The sequence below is a fragment of the Castanea sativa genome, chromosome 9 (assembly GCF_040712315.1).
Source record: "Castanea sativa cultivar Marrone di Chiusa Pesio chromosome 9, ASM4071231v1".
Classification (NCBI taxonomy): domain Eukaryota; kingdom Viridiplantae; phylum Streptophyta; class Magnoliopsida; order Fagales; family Fagaceae; genus Castanea; species Castanea sativa.
Window position 1 is genome coordinate 926768 of NC_134021.1, and position 16002 is coordinate 942769.

Consider the following 16002-nt stretch of genomic DNA (forward strand, 5'->3'; position numbering starts at 1 on the left):
AAACCAAAATTAAAGTGTGTTTTATTTATTTATTTATTTATTTATTTTTTATACTTTCAACCAAAATTAAAGCAGATCCAAAATATTTTCATAATTAATAAAGTATGGGTTATCGTTGGGTAATGCTTGGTCAATTAATTAACATCCAAGATGTATACTTTAACCAATAAGCTACAATTTATCTAAATTTTCTGTGTGTTATGCTGCTAACAATTGTTGACTACGGCTCAGCTTTATAAGTCATGAACTATATTACATGAATTGTTTGCTTCATCAAAAAAAAAAAAAAAAAAGAGATACAAAGTCAATGATGACTACATCTCATCTTCTAACAGATATGAAAATATATATCTTGGATGTTAATTGAGGAAGTCTTACCTGGCTAATAGTAAATAAGCTACACCCTTTTTGAGAAGGTGAATAGCTTCATGCGTTATACTTCCTCCAATAAGTCATAGCATCCATTCTATTTCTCTTCATTTCAGCAGTACTTATCTTTAGAGAATAAGAAAGAAATGGGATATTAGAAAGGACGGGAACCTCAAAATCCAGCTACAGGACTAGAGTGTTCAGCTTTTGGGTATGGTAGACATGTTTTATTTCATTTTTTACATATGCTAATGTTGTAAGATAGAGCCAAAGTTTAATTGCAAAGTATTTGGGATACATCCATGCTTAGAATTTTGATTTTATTTAATAAATTGACAACAGAGCAATCTCTCCATGTTCATTAGCTATATAATTTTTTAAATATCATTTGATGTTATGGGCTAATCATGTTACTGAACTATCACATTTAAGGTTTGCTCTCTCGTTTAAGCTTAGATGATCGGTATATTTCACTTTACTTAAGAAAATCCATTCTATATAATTTTACATTTGCTAAATCCATGAAGATATACTGGATTAGGTTGGAATTTCCCTAGTGATTGACCTTTTTATATGTACTAGTGAAGGAAATTAAAAGTCCTACGTGAAGTAAAAATAACAGAATTTGAAGAATTAACATAACATATTTGGGTCCAAACACATTTTAACCTTTCAGTTTAAGTGGTGTTTCTATATCTTATATTAAGGTTTCAGAGTTAACAAAAATAAATTGGTCCCTCATTCAAACTTTATTTTATCCTAATAATGAATCAAGAAAAGTTACAAAACAAATCCATTTAACTTAGTCTTGTTAATGGTTTAATTTCAACTCGAACTACTCCTTTATGCAAAAATTTATATATTGAAGGTGTGTTTTAATAGCTTTGTAATTGTTTGTTAATGACAGCTTTAATTGGGGATTCGAATGAACTCAGGTTCTCCTGTGCGGTGCCATTGGACCATAAGGCTCTTGAGTCTTGAAGAAAAATTGTGAATTCAAACATAGCTGATCTGTACTGCTACACATTTTTGAGAATAAAAATACCTTCATCCAATATATCTCTCACCTTTATTCTGATTGTGTAGGTCTCCTATGAGCAACAATCGAGCAACAAGTCAAAAAGCTTATCATTTTCTTTCCCTTCTTTCCATTAATCCATTTTGATATCGTAAATACATGATCGGAAGAAAGGGAATGTAAAACTCCGTGACGAAGCTAGAAGGAAATTTAAAGGCAAAAATGGATTCAGCTGTAGTAAAATATTTGATTAACAAAAGCCTTTCAGTTCTTGCAACTGAAGCATCATTGTTATGGGGGGTTCGTGATGCAATTGGTGATGTCAAGGATGAGTTGATAAGTAAGCAATCTTTTTTAGTAGATGCTGATAAGAAGGGAACAAGCAATGAAGGAGAGAAAACTTGAGTGGCAAATGTGAGGGACTTGTCATATGAGGTTGAAGATGTTATTGATCAGTTCATGTATCACATCATTAGCCAACAAACTGGAGGTCGATCTGCCAGGTTCCTTCACCAAAATATTTATTTTCCAAAGAATCTATGGGTGAGGCATCAAGCCACCACCAAGTTACAGAAAATCAATAAGGCAATCAAGACCATTGCAGAAATGAACCAGAGATATGGTGCTAATCATATAGAGGGTACAAGTTCTAAAGATAATGGTGAATCTTCTTTGTTTCTTAAAGAAGATGTACATGTGGGGATTGAAAATAAAAGGCAATTGATAATGGGTTGGTTCATGCATGGAGAACCACATCAGACTGTCATTTCGATAGTCGGGATGGGAGGTTCAGTCAAGACCACACTAGTTGCCAACACCTACAACAATGATGATGTAAAGAAGCATTTTGACTGTTTTGCATGGATCACAGTTTCCCAAGCATATGAATTAGAGGACTTATTGAGGAGCTTGATTAAAGAATTCTATGAGTATAGGAAGCAAGCAAATCTAGTAGACTTGAGTTCCATGAACTACAGATTATTAGTAAAAACACCGGTGAACTATTTAGAGAAGAAAATGTGTCTACTTGTCCTAGATGATATTTGGGACACAAACGTATTGGATGAAATAAAAGTATTACTTCAAGATAGCTGTCTTGGGAGTAGAATCATCCTTACAACTCAAAAGGAAGATGTAGCTTGCTATCATTTGGGGGGTAAACATCACATTCATCATATTCAACTCCTGCAAAAGGAAGAGGCTTGGGAACTCTTTTGCAAGAAAGCATTCTCAAGCAGTCCCAATGGAAGTTGTCCATTGGAGTTTAAATCTTTTGCTCAAACACTCATGGGAAAATGTGAAGGCCTCCCTCTTGCAATTGCAGCTTCGGGAAGTCTTATGTACTCCAAGAATTTGTCTCAATGGAACGAAATTTACAGCCACTTGAATTGGAGTCTAGGTAAAAATCCTAAGCTAGAAGCAGTGAACAAGATTTTGTTGCTTAGTTTCAATGATTTACCATATCATTTGAACCATTGTTTCTTGTATTGCTCCCTTTTCCCAGAAGTTCATGAGATTTGAAGAAAAAGGCTCATTAAGCTTTGGATGGCTGAAGGATTTGTAGAACCGATTGAAGGGTGCACTCTAGAAGAAGTAGCAGATAGCTATCTAGTAGAACTCAATTTCTGTAACATGCTTCTAGTTATAAAGAGGAATGAATATGGAAGGCCAAGGAGATGTAAAATGCATGATCTTCTGCAGGGCTTGTTCTATCATTATCAAACAAAGAAAAGTTTGCTGCTGTACATGGTGGTGGAGGAGAAATGAAAGAATGCAAATCACGACGCATTTCAATTCACAAATCCCATGGAGAACTTGAACCATTTACAAGTATGTCAAAGTTTCGTTCCTTTCTTTTTTTTAACAAATCGTTGAAAACATTGCCTTCCGGAAGTAAAATGTTAAGGGTCCTAGATTTGGAGGATGCCCCCAGTGATGAATTTCCTGATGAACTATCCAAATTATTCAACTTAAGATATTTGAATTTAAGGGGAACTTTAGTAAAGAAGCTTCCAAATTCCATAGGGAGGCTCCTTAATCTTCAAACCTTGGATATTAGGGACGCACAAATAGAGGCCCTTCCTCATGGAATAGGAAATTTGGAAAATTTGTGGCATCTAATTATGTATTGCTACACTGGGAACTGGAATGACTTCAAATATTTTATAGGGATGCAAGCACCATCAAATGTCGGGTGGTTAAAGAATTTGCAAACTGTATGCACTATTGAGGCAAAAGGTGATTTGGTAAGACAAATTTGTAGCATGACCCAACTCACTTCGATTGGTATAGGCAACGTGAAAGCAGCAGACAAGATGGACTTAAGTCTCTCAATTCAAAACATGCCACATCTTAGGTCTCATGTCAATCGAGGTAAATAATGAGGAGGAAACTCTCTGAATGGATGCTCTCTCATCCCCTCCTCCGAAACTTCAAAAGCTTTATTTGAATGGAAAACTAGAGAAGGTGCCACAGTTTTTTTGTTCACTTCAAAGCCTCAAAAATTTGCAATTGCATTGGTCAAGGATGGAAGAAGATCTACTCCCTCACATTGCTGCTTTGCCCATTTTGGGACATCTTTCACTTATTAAAGCCTATGTTGGAAAACAGCTATGTTTCATTACAGGCTTTCCCAAGCTCACAGAATTGTGGATCTGTAATTTCCCTCAGTTGAATGAGATAATAATAGAAAAGGGAGTAACGCCAAGTGTGCAATTTCTATGGATTGACAGCTGCATGGAGTTAAAGACAGTGCCTAAGGGCATTGAATACCTTAATCTCCAAAAACTATTTTGGACATATGCCTCAATGGAACTTAAAAGTTGCATTGAAAGAGAAGTTGCATTGAAGGAGAAGGTAGCATGGATTTTCCAAAGGTGCGGCACATCCCAAAGATCTACATAAGGTTGTAATTCGGAATGCTTCATGAAGGTAGCTTTTTAATTATCTGTTTTCCATCTTTTAATCGTCAATGCATGGTCATTGAACTCATTTTATCTATCATCTTTAAAAAACAAAAAAATTGCATCATTTAAGCTATTTCACTAATAAATTTATATATGCCTGTAACATGCTTGATTTATATTATGAATTCACTTTAAAATGGCTTATGTTTTTGGAACTAATGTTTTCTGACATGATAAATAAGTAATCTTTTTTAATGATTAATTTTACTTTACCATATCAATGTTTTTTTCTCTTACCTGTGGTAGAATCAGGCTCACTAATGCTTTCTACTGCTTGATTGCTTGTAGACTTGTACTTTGTTTTAGCTACCATCTTGGCTTAAGCACATCAATTTCCTCGAAATAGATCAAATTAGTTTTTGGGTCTGACTCATAATGCTGTGTTTATATATGTATTTAGGTGTGTATGTATGTATGCTAGTGTGTTTGTAGGTGTGTTCTGTATGTGGGTATGTCAAGCCCACCGTATGTTTGAAGAAAGTCCTCTGTGGACATTGTGTGATTGGAAGATACAAGATGGTGACTTATGTAACTCCACAAAATTTTCTGGATTTTTCATTATGTATCTTTCATGCGTGTTGATTATCCTAAGCTTGCATATGATTTTCAATTGTATGTACAGAGGTTTCTTAGATTTGGTTTGGATATGATGTCTTATTTGTGGTTTGGAACATGTATTGGTCCATTTTTATAAGCCACATGTCAGCCCACAATTTGTTTATATATAAATATTTATGTTCCAAACTTTTAAGTGTTTACTTTGCTTCTTGTATAATATGAGAACTAGTCCTCGTGAGAAACTTTGATTAATAATTGCTTTATTTATTTATTTATTTTTATGACATTGATACTAGGATGTTTGAATTCTCAGTGCTCCCATTGTTAGTCTCCCACACTATGGTGGTAGGTTTATTGTCTAATTTAAGATAGGATGTCTTCTGTACTTGCAATTTAGCTAGATTCAAGCTACCAGTGTCTTTTCCTTGATGCCCTTTTACGTACTATTATGCTATCCATTTGAGAAGCAACATTTAGGTTCAGAAATAATTTTCTTCACTTTATAAATGTTGTCCCCTCATATTTTCCTCACAGGTGTTCCCCTCGCATTTATGCTGAGGCATTGTTGTTTTGAGGAGATCATGTATGGGAGGGGGGACTAGTGCCTTGTTTCTGGGAAGACACTCTTAGGTTGTACTTTCTTTTTGCATTGTCTCTTAACCTTAGAACCCAAGAGATGCACGAACTACTATCCAGAAGATGCACAATTCCCATCCATTTCTGTACCCATGCCTGAAAAAGTGGTTGTATCACGTTAAAAAAAAGGTTTTCAGTTTTTGCTTTACACCCTATGCTCTTTAATTTGCAATTCCTTTGTAAATGAGGTGTGATTAAGGTTTATTTATACATACAAGCAATGTGATTAAGGTTTATTTATTTTTGGAAAGTATTATCATAGTTTAGTTAGTTGTACTTTATTGAGCACCTTTGGCTATTAACCTATGGCTCTTGAGTCTTAGTTATAAATCTTTGACTTGCATAAAAATTCTTAAATGAGGTTTCCAGTAGTAATTTTTTTCCTATATGTTTTCCAATTCTTTTCTTGGGTATCAAATCTCTTGCTTTAAACTGTATTTTTACTGCATTCCTTATTTTTTAGGTTGTCTCATGAAGAGAAATTAGTGCTCAAAGTCATAATATCCAAGTACTAAGTGTTGAGGGTTAGCAAAAAAAAGTACTACATGTTGAAATTTTTTTCTGTCTTCTTTTTTGTGATTAGAAATGCAACTCGATAATTTGTGTTACCTAAGTTAACAATATCTATTTGAATTTGTGAACATAATAATCTTAGTCATAATTCATAAGTTCCTCTTTTGTCATTCGCTGTTGGACATGTATATACTAATATAATAGCCTCTTTGTGCAGTTTTTCTCCTCTATCATATGCAACTCTTTTTATCTTGTAATCATTTTACAAAGGAAGAAGTACTGATGTCTTTTCTCTTTGCTTTCAAACATGCTTGCCTTTTTGTTTCCTCAAAATGTAGTTATGGTTAATTTTGTTTAAGTTTTACAAATAAATAGTGTTTTATATTGCTTTGCAGTGTGAGTGAAGAAACTTCATAAATTCCTTTTCTGACTGTTCAGAAAGCATATCTAATTTCAAAATTAGCGAGAAGATGATATGGGAACCTCTAGCAGTCCAAGGCTTTCTGGAATGCAGAAGCAAGTACTTACATCTATATAGAGGGTTTTTGTGAGCAGCTGATTCCAAATCTACTGAAGATTGAATCAATTGGGTCAGCTGAGTTCCATTGTAATTCCAAGCAAGTAGATCGGAAAAATTTCCTCTACATCGTGTACTCATTTCTCCGAGGTAAGAAACAGTTGGATCAACTTAAGAGTCCTGATTTAATTGGGTTGTCGTTGTTAAATGCCAGTGTCTTTGAAACCATAAATCCTAAGCCTTGAACAAAGAAATTTATTTAATTCTTATTCTGTTTTGAAGCTGAAATTGTTTTATTCACTAGTTAAATGATTATTTGATGAAAAGGATATCATGGTCTCATAATCTTAGTATTAGTAAATTAAGACATGGTATACTGCTTTAAAAGTTGTAAATCTTTTCCAATTATTGATTATTCCATCCTCTTCAAGGGCAGCATAGATAGATGAATCTTATACTTAAGTTATGTATCATATGGTTCCCTGTTTTGGCAATGGTAAATCTTGCAATTATTGCCTTTTCATGCTCTTAAACATATGCTTACTTTTAGGCTTAGATGTCCAACTCTTATCCTTAGTGTTGTTTATGATATGACGAACATTTTGCCATGGCTTAGAACATGTAGGTAGTGAATATGATCAATTCCAGAGAAATAAAGAAGGATTCAACATATGATATCCTTATGATAAGGATTCAGCCTTTTCAACCTAAGTTAAGAGTGTATATAAATTTTTTTTTACCTTCAATATGTGGAAATTCGAGGCTGGGCTCAATCTGTGAGAATTGAAGCCCTCGGAGAGACTGAGCAAAAACAAAAGCTCGATTAACTTTAACGTAATCAACTGAGAACTGCTCTATTTTGATAAATGAGTTCAATAATGAAGGCTTCATGCATTTTTTTAAAAACCAATTATAAAAAAAAAAAAAAAAAGGATTTGAACCCTTAAGGCTTAAAGTTTCGGCTGGAAATATTAGTTTTGCCTTTGGAAATTATTGCGAAAAGTTTTGTTTTTTGCCTTTTGTCTTAGTTTTATTTTTTTGGTTGCAAATAAGCAATGGGCCATTGATCAGCAATGGCTACTTCCAGTCTGTAGTAAAAGGCTACTCTCATTCTCTGTTTTGCTAAGAAGAAAGAAAATTCTACTCATTCTCAACTCTCAAGTGAAATACAGAGTGGAGAAAAACCATCTTTATATTATTTAATTTATTTCTCTCATTTGCGATCCTCCCTATTTATAATATTTCTTTATCACCTTCAATTGTTAATTCCTCTTGTAAGCTCTCGAAGTGTACAATTCTTCTCAAGAAAATATTCAAGTTTATTTTCCAAGTCTATTCTTTAAAATATTTAACCCCTGTATTTGCATATTTTAAATATTTAAAAGCATTAATTAGCTTTTGTTTCTATATTTGATAATTTGTTCTTTTGGATCTCCTAGGTAACATCTATCTTCAATTTGAGTATCAGATAATCTTGGGTACCAATTTCGATTAGTGGACTCAGGACTGGAGGTGGGAGTTGAAATTTTTATTTTATTAATTTGAATATTGTAATTTTAGTTCAATTCTACTTATGTCTATATCATATATTCATTCTTTATTAATTATTGAGACCACACTTCATGAGGTTGAGGTTGAGGTTGAGGTTGGGTCATTTTGAATTTTAATATCTTTTATTTTTAGGGGAGTTTGAATTTCTAATTGTTCTGCTTTTAATCAATTAGTTTGTACTTTTATTAGTAAATTTCATTTGTAAGTGTGGGGGTATTTCATGAGGAATAAATAAGGGTTTTCTATCTTTTCAGTTGGTGGAATCACTTCATTTTATGTATTAATAATATATGTTCTATTCTCTCTCATTGGTCACCTATTGTCTAACTGTTTGGTTTAAAATGCAAATTGCAATGCTTTTATTATCAATTAAACTTATCATTTGAAAAAAAAGGCCAAATTGTTTGATCAATTAATGATAAAGAGGAATAAAAACCATCGATCATGCTTTGGGTGTTCTACTTTATGTTCTACTAATTACATACTATTACATAGTTTTTTATTTCTCCTCTCATTTTCAAGTAACCAAAGTATATTGTTTTAAAAATAAAAATAAAATACATTACGTATTATAATTGATGAAGTATAAACTATAAAGTATAAAGTGAAACACTAGCGTAGGACATGAGACTTTTGTTTGAGAATAAGAAGATTCAAAACAATTAAAATTAATTGGTCCCTTATGGAAACATGACTCTATGGTTTATTAATAAAGAAATAATAGATCAAGGAAAATTGAAATGTAAATTGTAAATCATCTCTTAAACATTGCAAATCAAACAAATGTGTTAAACTTCATCTCTTATTAATGATTTAATTGTCACTTGAACAAGTTTAATATGTGAAAATTTATAATTTTATCGATGTCTTTTATTGTCTTTACCTAAGAATAAATGCAATTATTATCATGTAATAATTTGTTTAAAAGTTTTTAATTTCATTATAAGATAAGAATGATATTTTAGAAAGACTCAATTCTTTTGTTCGAAAGAAATTAAAAAAAAAAGTCAAAATTTTGGTCCATAAATTATATAATTTTTTAATTCTTTTATCAAATCATCATTATTTCATTTTAGTCCTTAAATCTTTTTTTTTTTTTTGTGTGTGTGTGTGGAGAATCTTACTTCTTAAACCTTTATAAACATTTATTGGTACATCGCCTTTCCTTACCATTATTATGCAGTAAAACAAAAAAACTAATATAAAGACTAATGTACACATCCTCCTTTTTTCTTTTTTCTTTTTTTTTTTGAAAGTTCACAAATCACATCCTTCTAGTGTTCTGTTTAATGTACAAATCACATATTAGACAACATCTGGTGTCATAAATGAAAATGTTGCCAGCGACAAATAGAAATATTTCTCACTGTTTAATTTAATTAAGTACAACGATCATTGTTTAATTTAAATAAATATAAAAATCACTGTATCTACACTTATCTCCCAAAAAAAAAAAATCATTCTTCAACTTAACTGATGTACTGGTACACTTTTTGAGAATTAGAATCCTTTCATGCATTATGTTTCTCACCTCTATTCTTTTTTCTTTTTTTGTACAGATCTCCTAGGACCAGCAAGCAACAAGTCAAAGCATGGCATTCTCTTTCTCTTTGGATGTGATTCAACTTGAAGAAAGGGAGCATAAAAACTTGGTGACTAAAGCTAGAAGGGGAGTTTGAACTGTGAAGTTAAAAATGGATCAGGCTGTAGTGGAACTCTTGATTGAAAATATCATTTCAATCCTTTCAAATGAAGCATCTTTGTTATGGGGGGCTCATGATGCAATTGAAGATATCAAAGATGAGTTGATAAACATGCGATCGTTCTTAGTAGATGCTGATAGAAAGGGAGTAGGGATCGTTCTTAGTAGATGCTGATAGAAAGGGAGCAGGGAGTGAAGGAGAGAAGACTTGGGTGGCAAATGTGAGAGACATGGCGTATGAAGTTGAAGACATTATTGACTACTTCATGTATCACATGAATCGCCAACGAATTGGGGGTCGATCTTCCTGGATCTTTCACCACACCATTTACTTTCCAAAAAATCTTTGGGTGAGGTGTCAAACAGCCACCAAGATACAAAAAATTAATGGGAAAATCAAGGGCGCCATACCAGAGAGAAACCAAAGATATGGTATTGATCATATAGAGGGAACTAGTTCTAAAGATAATCAAAAATGGGTGGTGCATCACGCTGAATCATCTCTTCTTCTTTTTAAAGAAGACGAACTTGTAGGGATTGAAAAGAAAAGGCAATTGATAATGGGTTGGTTGATGGATGGAGAACCACATCTTACTGTCATTTCGATAGTTGGGATAGGAGGTTCAGGCAAGACCGCACAAGCTGCCAACACCTACAACAATGAAGATGTAAAGAAACATTTTGATTGTTGTGCATGGATCACAATTTCCCAAGCATATGAATTAGAAGACATATTGAGGGGCTTGATTAAGGAATTCCACGAGTCAAGGAAGGAAACAAATCCAGCAGACTTGAATTCCATGAACTACAGACTGTTAGTAAAAACACTGGTTAATTATTTAGAGAAGAAAAGGTATCTACTTGTCCTAGATGATGTTTGGGACACAAACCTCTTAGATGAAATAAAGGTATCACTTCGAGATAGTTGTTTTGGGAGTAGAATCATCCTTACGACTCGAAAAGAAGATGATGTAGCTTGCCATTAAATGGGAGGTAAACATCACATTCATAAAATGGAATTGTTGCTAACGGAAGAGGCTTGGGAACTCTTTTGCAAGAAAGCACTCTCAAGCAGTCCTAATGGAAGTTGTCCACCAGAGCTTAAATCTTTTGCTCAGGAACTTGTGGGAAAATGTGATGGCCTACCTCTAGCAATTGCAGCTTTGGGCAGTCTTATGTACTCTGAGAATATGTCTGAGTGGAACGAAATTTACAACAGCTTGAATTGGAGTCTAAGTAAAAATCCTAAGCTAGAAGCAGTGAAGAGCATTTTGTTGCTTAGTTTCAATGATTTACCATATCAATTGAAGTATTGTTTCCTATATTGCGAAGAAAGAGGCTCATAAAGCTATGGATGACAGAAGGATTTGTAGATCAAGATAAAAGGTCCATGCCAAAGGAAGTAGCAGAGAGCTACCTATTAGAATTCATATTTCGAAGCATGCTTCAAGTTGTAAAAAGGAATGAATTTGGAAGGCCAAAGAGATGTAAAATGCATGATATTCTACGGGAGCTTGCTCTATCAATATCAGAGAGAGAGAAGATTGGTGTTGTACATGTTGGAAGAGAAGAATTGAAAGAATGCGAAGCACGCCGCATTTCAATTCACAAAACTGATGAAGAAGTCAAATCATTTACGAGTATGTCAAAGCTCCATTCTTTTCTTGTTTTTAACAAGATCTTGAAAACATTGCCTTTTAGAAGTAAAATGTTAAGGGTCCTAGATTTGGAAGATGCCCCCATTGATGACTTGCCTGATGAACTATTCAAATTATTTAACTTAAGATATTTGAATTAAGGGGAACTTTAGTTAAGGAGCTTCCAAAATCTGTAGGGTGGCTCCGAAACCTTCAAACCTTGGACATCCGAGACACAAAACTAGAGGTCCTTCCTTGTGAAATAGGAGAGTTGCAAAACTTGCGGCATCTAATTCTACACCAATACAATGGAAATTGGAATGATTCCAAAATTGTTATTGGGCCGCGAACACCATCAAATATCTGTAGATTAAAAAATTTGCAAGTTGTGACATATTTAGAAATAAAAGGTGACTTGTTGAAACAGATTCGGAGCATGACTCAGCTTACCACGATCGTTCTTTCAAATGTGAATGCAGAGATGGACTTATATGATTCAATTCATAACATGAAGCTTATGTGCTATTTGTGTATCGTGGTTACAAATGCGGAGGAAACCCTCCGTATGGATGCACTTTCATCTCCTCCTACCAACCTTCAAAAGCTTGTTTTGTCTGGAAAACTAGAAAAGGTGCCATAGTGGTTTCATTCACTTCAAAGCCTCACATCTTTGTATCTGCATTGACTGAGACTGGAAGAAGATTTACTCCCCCACATTGCTGCTTTGCCCCATTTGGGACGTCTTGTACTTACTAATGTCTATGTTGGAAAACAGCTATGTTTCAGTATAGGCTTTCTTAAGCTTTCAGGGTTGGTTATTTGTAATTTCCCTCAATTGAATGAGATAATAATAGAAAAGGGGGTGATGCCAAATGTGAAATCCCTATATATTGTCAGCTGCATGGAGTTAAAGACAGTGCCCAAGGGCATTGAATACCTTCAAAATCTCCAACAACTATATTTGCAATTTGTCTCAATGGAACTTCAAAATCGCATTCGCAAAGTGGATTTTCCAAAGGTTCAGCACATACTAGCAATCTACATCTTAAAGTAATTCAAAATGTTTAACAAAGGTAGCTTCTTAGTTCTATCTAATTTTTCTTCCACTTTTAATCTTTAAATGAATGGTTGCATTCATTTTATCATTTAAGTTATTTCTTTGAACTAATGGTTTTTGACATGATAAATAAGTAATCTGTTCTAACGATTAATTGTACTTAATCGTATGTTTGTTTTTTTACCCATGGCAGAATCATGCTTGCTATTGCTTGATTGCTTGGAATTTGCTTTATCTACCATCTTGGCATAGAAAAATAAAATAAAATAACAAATTTCCTCGCAATAGATAAAATTAGTTTCTAGGCCTGACTCAAAATACTGTTTATACATATGTATTTGGGGGTATTCTCTATGTGGGTATGTCAAACCCACCATATGTTCAAGGAAAGTCCTCTATGGACGTTGTGTGATTGGAAGATACAAGATGTTTGACTTATGTAACCACAAGACTTTTGCTTGATTTTTCATTATGTGTCTTCCATGCATGTCGATTATCCTAAGCTTGCATGTCATTTTCAATTTTATGTATATAGGTTTCTTAGATTTGGTTTGGTTATGATGTCTTATTTGTGGTTTGGACCACGTATTGGTTCATTTTAGTAAGTCACATGTTAGCCAGTGATTTGTTTATATATAAATTTTTTGTGTTTCAAACTTCTAAAGTGCATACTTTGCTCCTTTTATAATTTGAGAACTAGTCATCATGAAATACATTGATTAATAATAGGTTCTTTTTATTATTTTATTTTTATTTTTTTGTCATCGATAATAGGATGAACTCTTAAGTGCTCACATTGTTAGTCTACCACACTAAGGTCATAGATTTATGTCTAATTTAAGGTAGGATGTCTTCTGTAATTGCTTTTTAGCTTGGCACATGCTCCCTATGTCTTTTCATTGATGTCCCTTGTACCTGTTTGTACATATTGCTATCCATTTGAGAAGCAGCATATTTTCTTGACTTTATGTAGGTGTTCCTTCCCATTTAGGAGATCACGTAAGGGAAGGGGACTAGTGCCTTGTTTCCAGGAAGATGCTCATAAGAGTTAGGTCATACTTTCTTTTTGCACTAACTCTTAACCATAGTACCCAAGAGATGCACAAACTAATAGCCAGAAGACGCATAGTCTCTCTCCATTTCTATACCCATGCATCATGCATGAAAAAGTGGCTGTATCAATTTAAGAAAAAAAGTTGTCAATTTCTGTTTTGGACCCTATGCTCTTAAGTTCGCAACTCCTATATGAATGAGATGTGATTAAGGTTTATTTATTTTCTGATGAGTATAATCACAATTTAATTATTTTCCCTTTATTGATGCATCTTGGCCATTAACCTATGGTTCTTGAGTCCTAGTTAAAGATCATTGACTTACATATAAATTCTTAATGAGATTTCTTATTTTTCTCTGTTTTAGCAATTCTTTTTTTGGATAGCAAATCTCTTGCTTTAAACTGTATTTTTATTGCATTCCTCATTGGTAGGTTGTCATAAGCTCATGAAGATAAATGAGTGATACAAGTCATAATTTCCAATTAATACATGTTGAACTATTTTGTTTGTATCTTTTTATATGTGATTGGAACTGCAACTTGATACTTTGTGTTACCTAAATTGGCAATATTTATTTGAATTTGTCATCATACTTTTAGGGTCTATTTGAGATCTGTTTATTTTGCTGAAACTGAAAACTTTTTACTGAAAATACTGTAAATTAAGATAAAAGTTTGCTAAAATAGTACAGTGGAACTCATGAATAATACTAAAAAGTGCAGTAAAACCCATGAATAGTAACAAAAATAAGCTGAATAATAAATAAGCTGGCTTTTTTTAATTTGGAGCCAAACGCACACTTAGTCACAACCTATGAAGCACGGGTGCGGGTGCGGGTACGGGTGCGGGTACGGGTGCAGGACTCGGCAATTTTTGAAAAAGGTGGGTGCGGGTGCGGCGGGACTCGGCAATTAAAAAATTATTAAAAATATTTTTATTTATATTTTCTATATATTTTTACTATTAAAATATTCTTAAAAAACATATTACTAATTTACTATGCCTTGATTCACAAAACAAAGAAAGAAAAAAGCAAGAAACACAAAACCAAAAAGAAAACACAAAAGAAGCAACAAATGTTCAAAATAAAATTAAGAAAGGATAGATTTAGGGTTTTTGGGTCTCATTTAGAGCCGATTTCGGCTGTTGCAGCATGAATCGAGGCCTGTTTCGGCATGTTTCGGCCGTTTCGGTCGCCGGCCGATACAGCCCGATACGGCCGAAACAGGCCCGATTCTGGCCGAATCGGCCCGAATCTGCTCGAATCGGCGCCGTGTCGGCGCGAGTCGGCTGAAAAAAAAGGAAAACACATGGCCGACGCGGCCCGACGCGGCACCAACGCGCGAGCAGCAGCGTCCCTCACGCGTCGCCGCGTCGCGCCGCGTCGGACGCGGGTGCGGCACCTCCGGCGCCGCGTCCGTGCTTCCTAGGTCACAACTCATAAGTTACTCTGTCATTCAGTGTTGCTGTGCATCCCAAAGATCTACATCTGGTTGTAATTCGGGAATGTTTCTCAATTCTCTCTATTTTTATTCTTCTTTTTATCCTTTTTCATGAATGGATCTTGCATTCATTTTTATCTTTCATCTAAACCCCCCAAAACAAAACAAAATTGCTTTTCACTAACAAGTTTATGTATGTCTGTGAAATGCTAGATATATACATTGTTAGTCCCCTTTGTAATAGCTTAAATTTTTATGAGAAGAACCTAGACAAAATTTACCATATCTCTGTTTTTTTTTTTTTTACTAGTGGCAGAATCATGCTGAAGATTATGAGTTTGCCTTGTTTGCTTCGAAAGGATCCTGTTTTTTTTTTGGAACTCCAATTCTAAGTGTCATTTTGATATTCTGTTTATTGTTCAATAAATTAGTACTCAAGACTTTCTACATTGTTGTAATAAATTTAAAAGTTTGAACTCCAAGATGCCTTAGTGGCAAGTTGTTGGAAGATTGTTACTGGTTCAATGGTGGAATTGCTCCTCTTTTCTGTGTTGTAGATAATTTAGCTTGTGCAAACTATTAACATCCCTATTAATTATTTTCTATTGTTCCAGTGAGTTTTGTACTTCTTTTGTTCATTTTTCTTTGATGTGTGTAGATCTAATCCACCAATTCAATGAAGCCGATCCAACCCAATCTAAACCAACGCCTAGGGTTGGTTTTTTATGGGTTGAAGGGGTGGGTTGGGCTTTTTATTTTAGAAACTTGGGTTGGATTAGATTTGAGTTGGCAAAAATTTCAGTCCAAGTAAATCCATTGCAAGCTCTTACTTAATGGTTAAAAAAATATATTTGGTTTAAATTTGTTATTTTAAATTATTTTGATTTTTGTAACTAGTTTAGATGAAATTGTAATTCTTTATTTGAAAGTGGGCTTAAATTGTAGAATGAAAACCATTTTTTTTTTTTTTTTTAACTAGGT

The 16002-nt window shown here is 33.9% G+C and overlaps 2 pseudogenes; both read left to right on the plus strand.

Moving 5' to 3' along the window:
- Window positions 1–1572: 1572 nt before the first annotated feature.
- LOC142611072 (disease resistance protein RPM1-like) lies at window positions 1573–9826 on the plus strand (annotated as a pseudogene).
- LOC142611073 (disease resistance protein RPM1-like) lies at window positions 9812–15324 on the plus strand (annotated as a pseudogene).
- Window positions 15325–16002: the final 678 nt, after the last annotated feature.